The 6,396-nt window shown below is 45.9% G+C and overlaps 1 pseudogene across 1 annotated transcript; it reads left to right on the forward strand.

Moving 5' to 3' along the window:
* Positions 1-1,252: 1,252 nt before the first annotated feature.
* On the forward strand, positions 1,253-4,558 carry LOC147725073 (guanine nucleotide-binding protein G(i) subunit alpha-1 pseudogene; annotated as a pseudogene). The gene has a single exon (XR_015309955.1). The product of XR_015309955.1 is annotated as a guanine nucleotide-binding protein G(i) subunit alpha-1 pseudogene (transcript).
* The last annotated feature ends 1,838 nt before the right edge of the window (positions 4,559-6,396 follow it).

Raw genomic sequence — 6,396 nt, forward strand, 5'->3', positions numbered from 1 at the left:
AAAATACCAGGCTGTGTCTGCATAAAATGCCATGCTGTGTCTGCATAAAATGCCATGCTGTGTCTGCATAAAATGCCATGCTGTGTCTGCATAAAATGCCATGCTTTGTCTGCATAAAAAATGCCAGGCTGTGTCTGCATAAAATGCCATGCTGTGTCTGCATAAAATGCCATGCTGTCTGCATAAAATGCCATGCTCTGTCTGCATAAAATGCCATGCTTTGTTTGCATAAAATACCAGGCTGTGTCTGCATAAAATGCCATGCTGTGTCTGCATAAAATGCCATGCTTTGTCTGCATAAAATACCAGGCTGTGTCTGCATAAAATGCCATGCATGTGTCTGCATAAAATGCCATGCTGTGTCTGCAATACATTCCATGCTTTGTCTGCATAAAATGCCATGCTGTGTCTGCATAAAATGCCATGCTGTGTCGGCATAAAATGCCATGCTGTGTCTGCATAAAATGCCATGCTTTGTCTGCATAAAATGCCATGCTTTGTCTGCATAAAAAATGCCAGGCTGTGTCTGCATAAAATGCCATGCTGTGTCTGCATAAAATGCCATGCTGTGTCTGCATAAAATGCCATGCTTTGTCTGCATTAAATGCCATGCTTTGTCTGCATAAAATGCCATGCTGTGTCTGCATAAAATGCCATGCTGTGTCGGCATAAAATACCAGGCTTTGTCTACATAAAATGCCAAGCTTTGTCTGCATAAAATACTATGCTTTGTCTGTCCAAACGTTCATATTTAAAAATTAGAAACTCCAGAAGACTGTTATCACCCACCAGTTTCAAACTCACTGATCACCCACAAACCACAGCACTTAATCATAAAACGGGCGTGAGGTAATAGAAATAGTAACGGAAATATATAGCGAATGAAAGGACACGGTGCAAGCAGACAGACTTATGTAAATGTGGTTTAATGGGAGGAGCTGCCGGTCTCGGCTCAGCGCCGTCCTTTGATTCTGTGCAAATCACCTCATCTCGCAATTTGCATCTGTTGAGCGCTCTGATGGCAAGGGGGGAAGCTTGTTTTGTGGAAAAGTTGAAAAACTCGGCGCTATGATAGCACAGTTCCGATGTGAAAGGAAACATTAGTATCCACTCGCTATCTTTAGGTCAGATAGGTCAACTGTCGGGCTTGTTTTCATTCAGAGTTGGGCTTCTTTTGTTCTTTTCTTCCTTAGCACATGGTTTGGGCTTTGATTTCACAATCATGGAGGGGAGGGCGTGGACGTGGGAGGGTGCATCCTGCATAGGAGGGTGTCCACTCCAGGACTCTCCACCATGGGCTGCCTTCTAAGCACACAGCAGAGGGCAGATCTGAGGGTGCAGCCTGCCTGGGATGGTGTGAGCACTCCCTGAGTCTTCACCCCCCCCCCCACCCTCCAAGATCCCTCATCCTCAAGCCCTGCACCATGGGCTGCACTCTGAGTGCCCAGAAACGGGCAGCAGCCAGGAGGAGCCGAAAGATTGACCGACACCGGCGGCAGGATGACAGGAAGTACCCGCACAGGGTGATGAAGCTGCTGCTTGTGGGGTTGCCGGACAGTGGGAAAAGCACCTTATTGAAGCAGCTGAAGATTGCCAGTGAGAATGGATTATCTGAGGAGGAGCGCCGGCAGTGCAAGGAGCAGGTGCAATTCAACATCATCCAGTCTATCACCGCCATCCTACAGGCAATGGCAAGACTCGACATAGACTTCAGTGACCCCGCTAGAGCCGACGACGCTCGGCGGCTGTTCTTATTGACTGGAGGAGCTGATGAGGGAAGGATGAGCCCTGAACTGTCCAGCGCCATCAAACGGTTATGGCAAGACAGTGGGGTACAGGAATGTTTCCACAAAACTCAGCAGTATTGCCTCAACGACTCTGCGTCCTATTTCTTCAACGATCTTGACAGAATATGCAGAGATGACTACATTCCCACAGAGCACGATGTGCTGAGGGCCAGCTGCAGGACACCAGGCGTGACAGAGATGCAGTTCACCATCAGGGACTGCGAATTTAAGATCTACGATGTTAGCGGTCAGCGACCAGACAGCCAGAAGTGGATGCAGTGTTTTACAGATGTGGCTGCTGTGATGGTGTGTGTGGCCCTCAGTGACTATGATCTGGTGCTGGGCGAGGAGATGAACCACTTGCATCAGAGCATGCAGCTATTCGACCACATCTGCAAAAACAAGTGGTTGATGAGAAGCCCGACAATCCTCCTTTTCAACAAGAAAGATCTGTTTGAAGAGAAGCTCAAGACGAGCCCTCTTGCAATCTGCTTCCCAGATTACACGGGCGGTGACACTTATGAGGAAGCTGCATCCTACATTCAGTGCCTATTTGAAGACCTAAACCATAGTACAGCCGAAAAGGATTTGATCACACACTTCACCTGCGCCACAGATACCCGCCACATGCAGTTTGTCATCGATGCAATTGCTGATTACATCCTTTTGCGCCGTAGCCAAGATTTACACTCTGGTTACTATGCTGGAATGATTTAGTCTACACGGTAATGTTCTTAGATGGGCCTGGTACACTGGGAGGCCTTGATGGGACCGCAGCACCTGTACAGAGGATCTTAGCATCCCTAATGTGCTCTCTAGCAAAGCAGTGGGCTGGCAGAATGCTGCCTGATCCACGGACAGTTTAAAGTGCTGCATGCTTTTTGTTAACCATTTTGAAGAGCTACCTCCTTCGTGGAAGCTGGTATAAAATGATGACTGGTTCATAGGAAGCTATTAAAATTCTTCCTGCCTTCTGCCACTTAGTGTAAAGTGCTGCCTACTTCATGCCGGTCAGTTTAGAATGCTGCCTGCTTCACGAGTTGCTATAAAATACTGCCTGCCCCCTGTCAGTCGGTGTAAAGTGTGCCTGCATTTTGTTTTCCTTTTTAAAGTGCTCCCTCTTTCTAACCCTTGGTTTTAGTCAGCGTAAAGTGATACCTGCATCTTACCGGTCAGTATTAAGTGCTGCTTCATGTTAGTTGAAATCTATGTTTACATTGCTTCAGCCTAAAGCACTGCTTGCTTGATATCAGTTTGTGTAAAACCCTGCCTGCTTTGTATTACCCTACAGCACTCACTTCTTCACTTCAGTCACTGTAGAGTGAGGTCTGCTTTATATCAGCGCTGCCTGCTTTGTACATTGTAAAGTGCTGTTTGCCTTTTGTCACCATGGAGCGCTGGCTGCTTCATGTGAGTGTAAAGTGCTGCATGCTTCACGTGAGAGTACAGTACTGCCTGGTTTGTGTCGATTAGTGTATAGTGCTGGTTGGCTCATACCACCATGGAGCGCTGCCTGCTTCATGTGAGTGTAAAGTGCTGCCTGCTTCACGTGAGAGTACAGTACTGCCTGTTTCATGTGAGTGCAAAGTGCTGCCTTCATCACCTGAGCACAGTGCTGCCTGGTTTGTGTTGATTAGTGTATAGTGCTGTTTGACTCGTACCACCATGGAGCGCTGCCTGCTTCATGTGAGTGTAAAGTGCTGCCTGCATTACCCGAGCACAGTGCTGCCAGGTTTGTGTCGATTAGTGTATAGTGCTGTTTGCCTCGAGTCACCCTGGCCCACTACTTGCTTCATGTGAGTGTAAAGTGCTGACTGCTTCATATCAGAGTACAGTGCTGCCTGCTTCATGTGAGTGTAAAGTGCTGCCTGCTTCATGTGAATGTCCAGTGCTGCCTGCTTTTTGTCAGTCAGAGTAAAGAGCTGTACCTATGCGCTTTGCATATGCGTTTGTAGGGAGAAGTGCCTCTCTGCTTGCAGGCTGTCAGCCCAGAGTGCTGCCTCTGTGATCACAGCCTCCTTGGCTGTTTCATCTGAAGTTTTGGTGTAGTCTTTAAATTGACAACTTCATCTTGTTCTTCAAAAGGTCCAACCCATTTTTTTAACTACAATTCCCAGAATGCTGCTTTATGTAACAGACAAAGATTGTTTTTTTTTTTAAATCCCAGTGGTTGCTTCAGTTCACGGGGTCACCACTTGGTTGACGTGAGTTACCGACCCATTACTCCAGCTGAACATAACCATCTACGCTATGTCATGCCTCCCCCCCCCCTCCAAAATACCCTGTTTATACAGAGCTCTGACGTTGCTCGGCTCCGTGCGCAAGTAGCTCAACCCGTGCAGGTATTTTTCTTTGCATTCTACAATGTTTAGTCCGGTGAATGTCATCATAACATCGGAACTACAAATCCCAGGATGCAACGTAAAAGCAGGCCTGGGAGAGCTACCATGAGGAGCTGGAGCGCTCCGTGTGACAAACAACAGATGCCTCAACAACTCATCGGTTCTGTGTTTTCTGTTTATTTTGCAACAGGCAATCCAGTGTCCGTAGACCACAAGTCCCAGAATGCACAGTTATCAACGGCCCTGGGTGGGCTATTGATGTAGGGGGGTCCGGGGCTGGTGCCCCCAGCAGTGTCCCCCATTTAAAGCAGTGAAAGAGGCACCGTTTCTGTGCTCCTGGGTGCACATGTTTTGATATTTGTCCTTTTTCAAAATGAAAGTTTTATATCTCGAAGCTTATGATTAAAAGTATTGACAATTGTCTAAACAACCCTGAAAATGAGGGAGTTTCTCTTTTGACAGTTTCCTTCCTTTGTGCGTGGTGTGTTGGGCTGCTGCATTAACCCTTCATGTCTGTGTCTGTCAGGAAGGGAGGGGTGCTTCCTCCTGCGGCATGCCTTGCCCTCTTGCAAAACATGGAACCATCAAACACGTGTCCACCCCACTGCGCACCCAGTCCTGTTTTTTGTTTGTTTAATGTACATGCTACAAAAGCAAACTTTACGTTATATGAGGCAATAGTGACAATTGTGCAAGTATCAAGAGCAAACAAAATACAAGAGGTAGTGTCGTGTTCATGCTGTGCACAGGGATGTACACCACACACAGGACGCAGGTTAGTTTAACGTTTCTTTATTCTTACATCATGCAGCTGCTCGTCCCCACGTCCGTCCACGTCCCTGTCCTGGTCATTGTCTGTCCCCTTCCTGTCTCGTCACCGGATCTGGTGTCCGGTGACCTGGTCACTCTGCCTGAGGACCCACAGGGTCCTAATGCCCTACTGTCAGTCGCCCACACTGTCCGATCCCAACCTCTCCGTCACGACATCTCCCCCTTTGTTGCAAACAAATGTTCGTGACACATTTATCATAGTCCTCATTCACAGTTATATTGATGAAGGTGAAAGAACGAGAGAGAGAGAGAGAGAGAGAGAGAGAGAGAGAGAGAGAGTACTTGTCACTCTACATCTCTTCAATAAGTCTCTGTTATTTACTGAATGTCCTTCGTGATCTAGTGTCTCCATCGCTTCCTTGTCCTCTATCTTCCTCCTTCCATGTGGCTGCAGTTGCCGCTGCCATTTCTTCTTCATCCGCCTTTAGCTTCTTGAAACGCTATCTTCTCCTTGTTATTCGTTGTCGGTCGGAGACAGCCGTTGTCATCGATCCTTTCACTTTCGTCACCGCCAGTGAATCTTTGGAGAACCGGTTGTCTGAATATCGATCTTGTTTCTTTCTGTCTCACCACCTTTGGTCCTGGCCGTTCGGTGTCTCTTGCCTTGATCTTCCTTGGTGGCGCCTGTCCGCTCTGCTCATTATATGTCTTTGTCCTTTCCCTTTTGCTGCTGTTTCTCCTGCGCCAAAGTCCTGTTGCGTTACTCTTTTTTTTTTTTTTCATTTTATTTCCTTTGTGTCTTTCCTTTCGTTTTCTTTTCTTCTATGCTCTCCTTTTCTCTTTCCTGCTTCTTTGGTGATCTTTGTCCCTCCTTTCTTTGTTATTTCTCTCTTCTGTATTTTCCTCTTTCCTTTTTCTTGGTGGGTCTTGGTCCCTCTTTTCTTTGTTATTTCTCTTTTCTGGTCTTGGTCCCTCTTTTCTTTGTTATTTCTCTTTTCTGTCCTCTATTTGGCCTTATCTCTGGCTTTTCCTTTATTTTTACTTCTTTCTTATTTGTCCTTCCTTCTTTTCTTTATTTTTACAAAATTCTTATTCGGCCTCTTCTGGGCTTTCCTAGTCTTTTTCTTCTTATTTCCTTGTTTTGTTATATTTGCATCCTTCCTGCGACTTATTCTTATATTTATGTCTTTCCTTTTGTTTTCTTTTCTTTCGTGTTCTCCTTTTTTCTTTCTTTTTCTTTGGTTATCTTTGTCCCTCCTTTCTTTGTTATTTCTCTCTTCTGTATTTTCCTCTTTCCTTTTTCGTCTTTTATTTAGCCTTCTCTGGCTTCTTCCACTCGCTTTTGCTTCTTTCTTGTGTATATATATTTCTTCCTTGTCTCTTTTTCTCTTCGTTCTTTTTCTTTATGTCCTTTCTCCTCTTTTTTTTTCACTCATTATTCTTTGGTTTTCTCTTTTCTTATTGCACCATCTTCTTCCTTTGCCTTATTGCTCTTT

This window comes from Lissotriton vulgaris, chromosome 4_1 (genome assembly GCF_964263255.1).
Source record: "Lissotriton vulgaris chromosome 4_1, aLisVul1.2, whole genome shotgun sequence".
Taxonomy (NCBI): Eukaryota; Metazoa; Chordata; class Amphibia; order Caudata; family Salamandridae; genus Lissotriton; species Lissotriton vulgaris.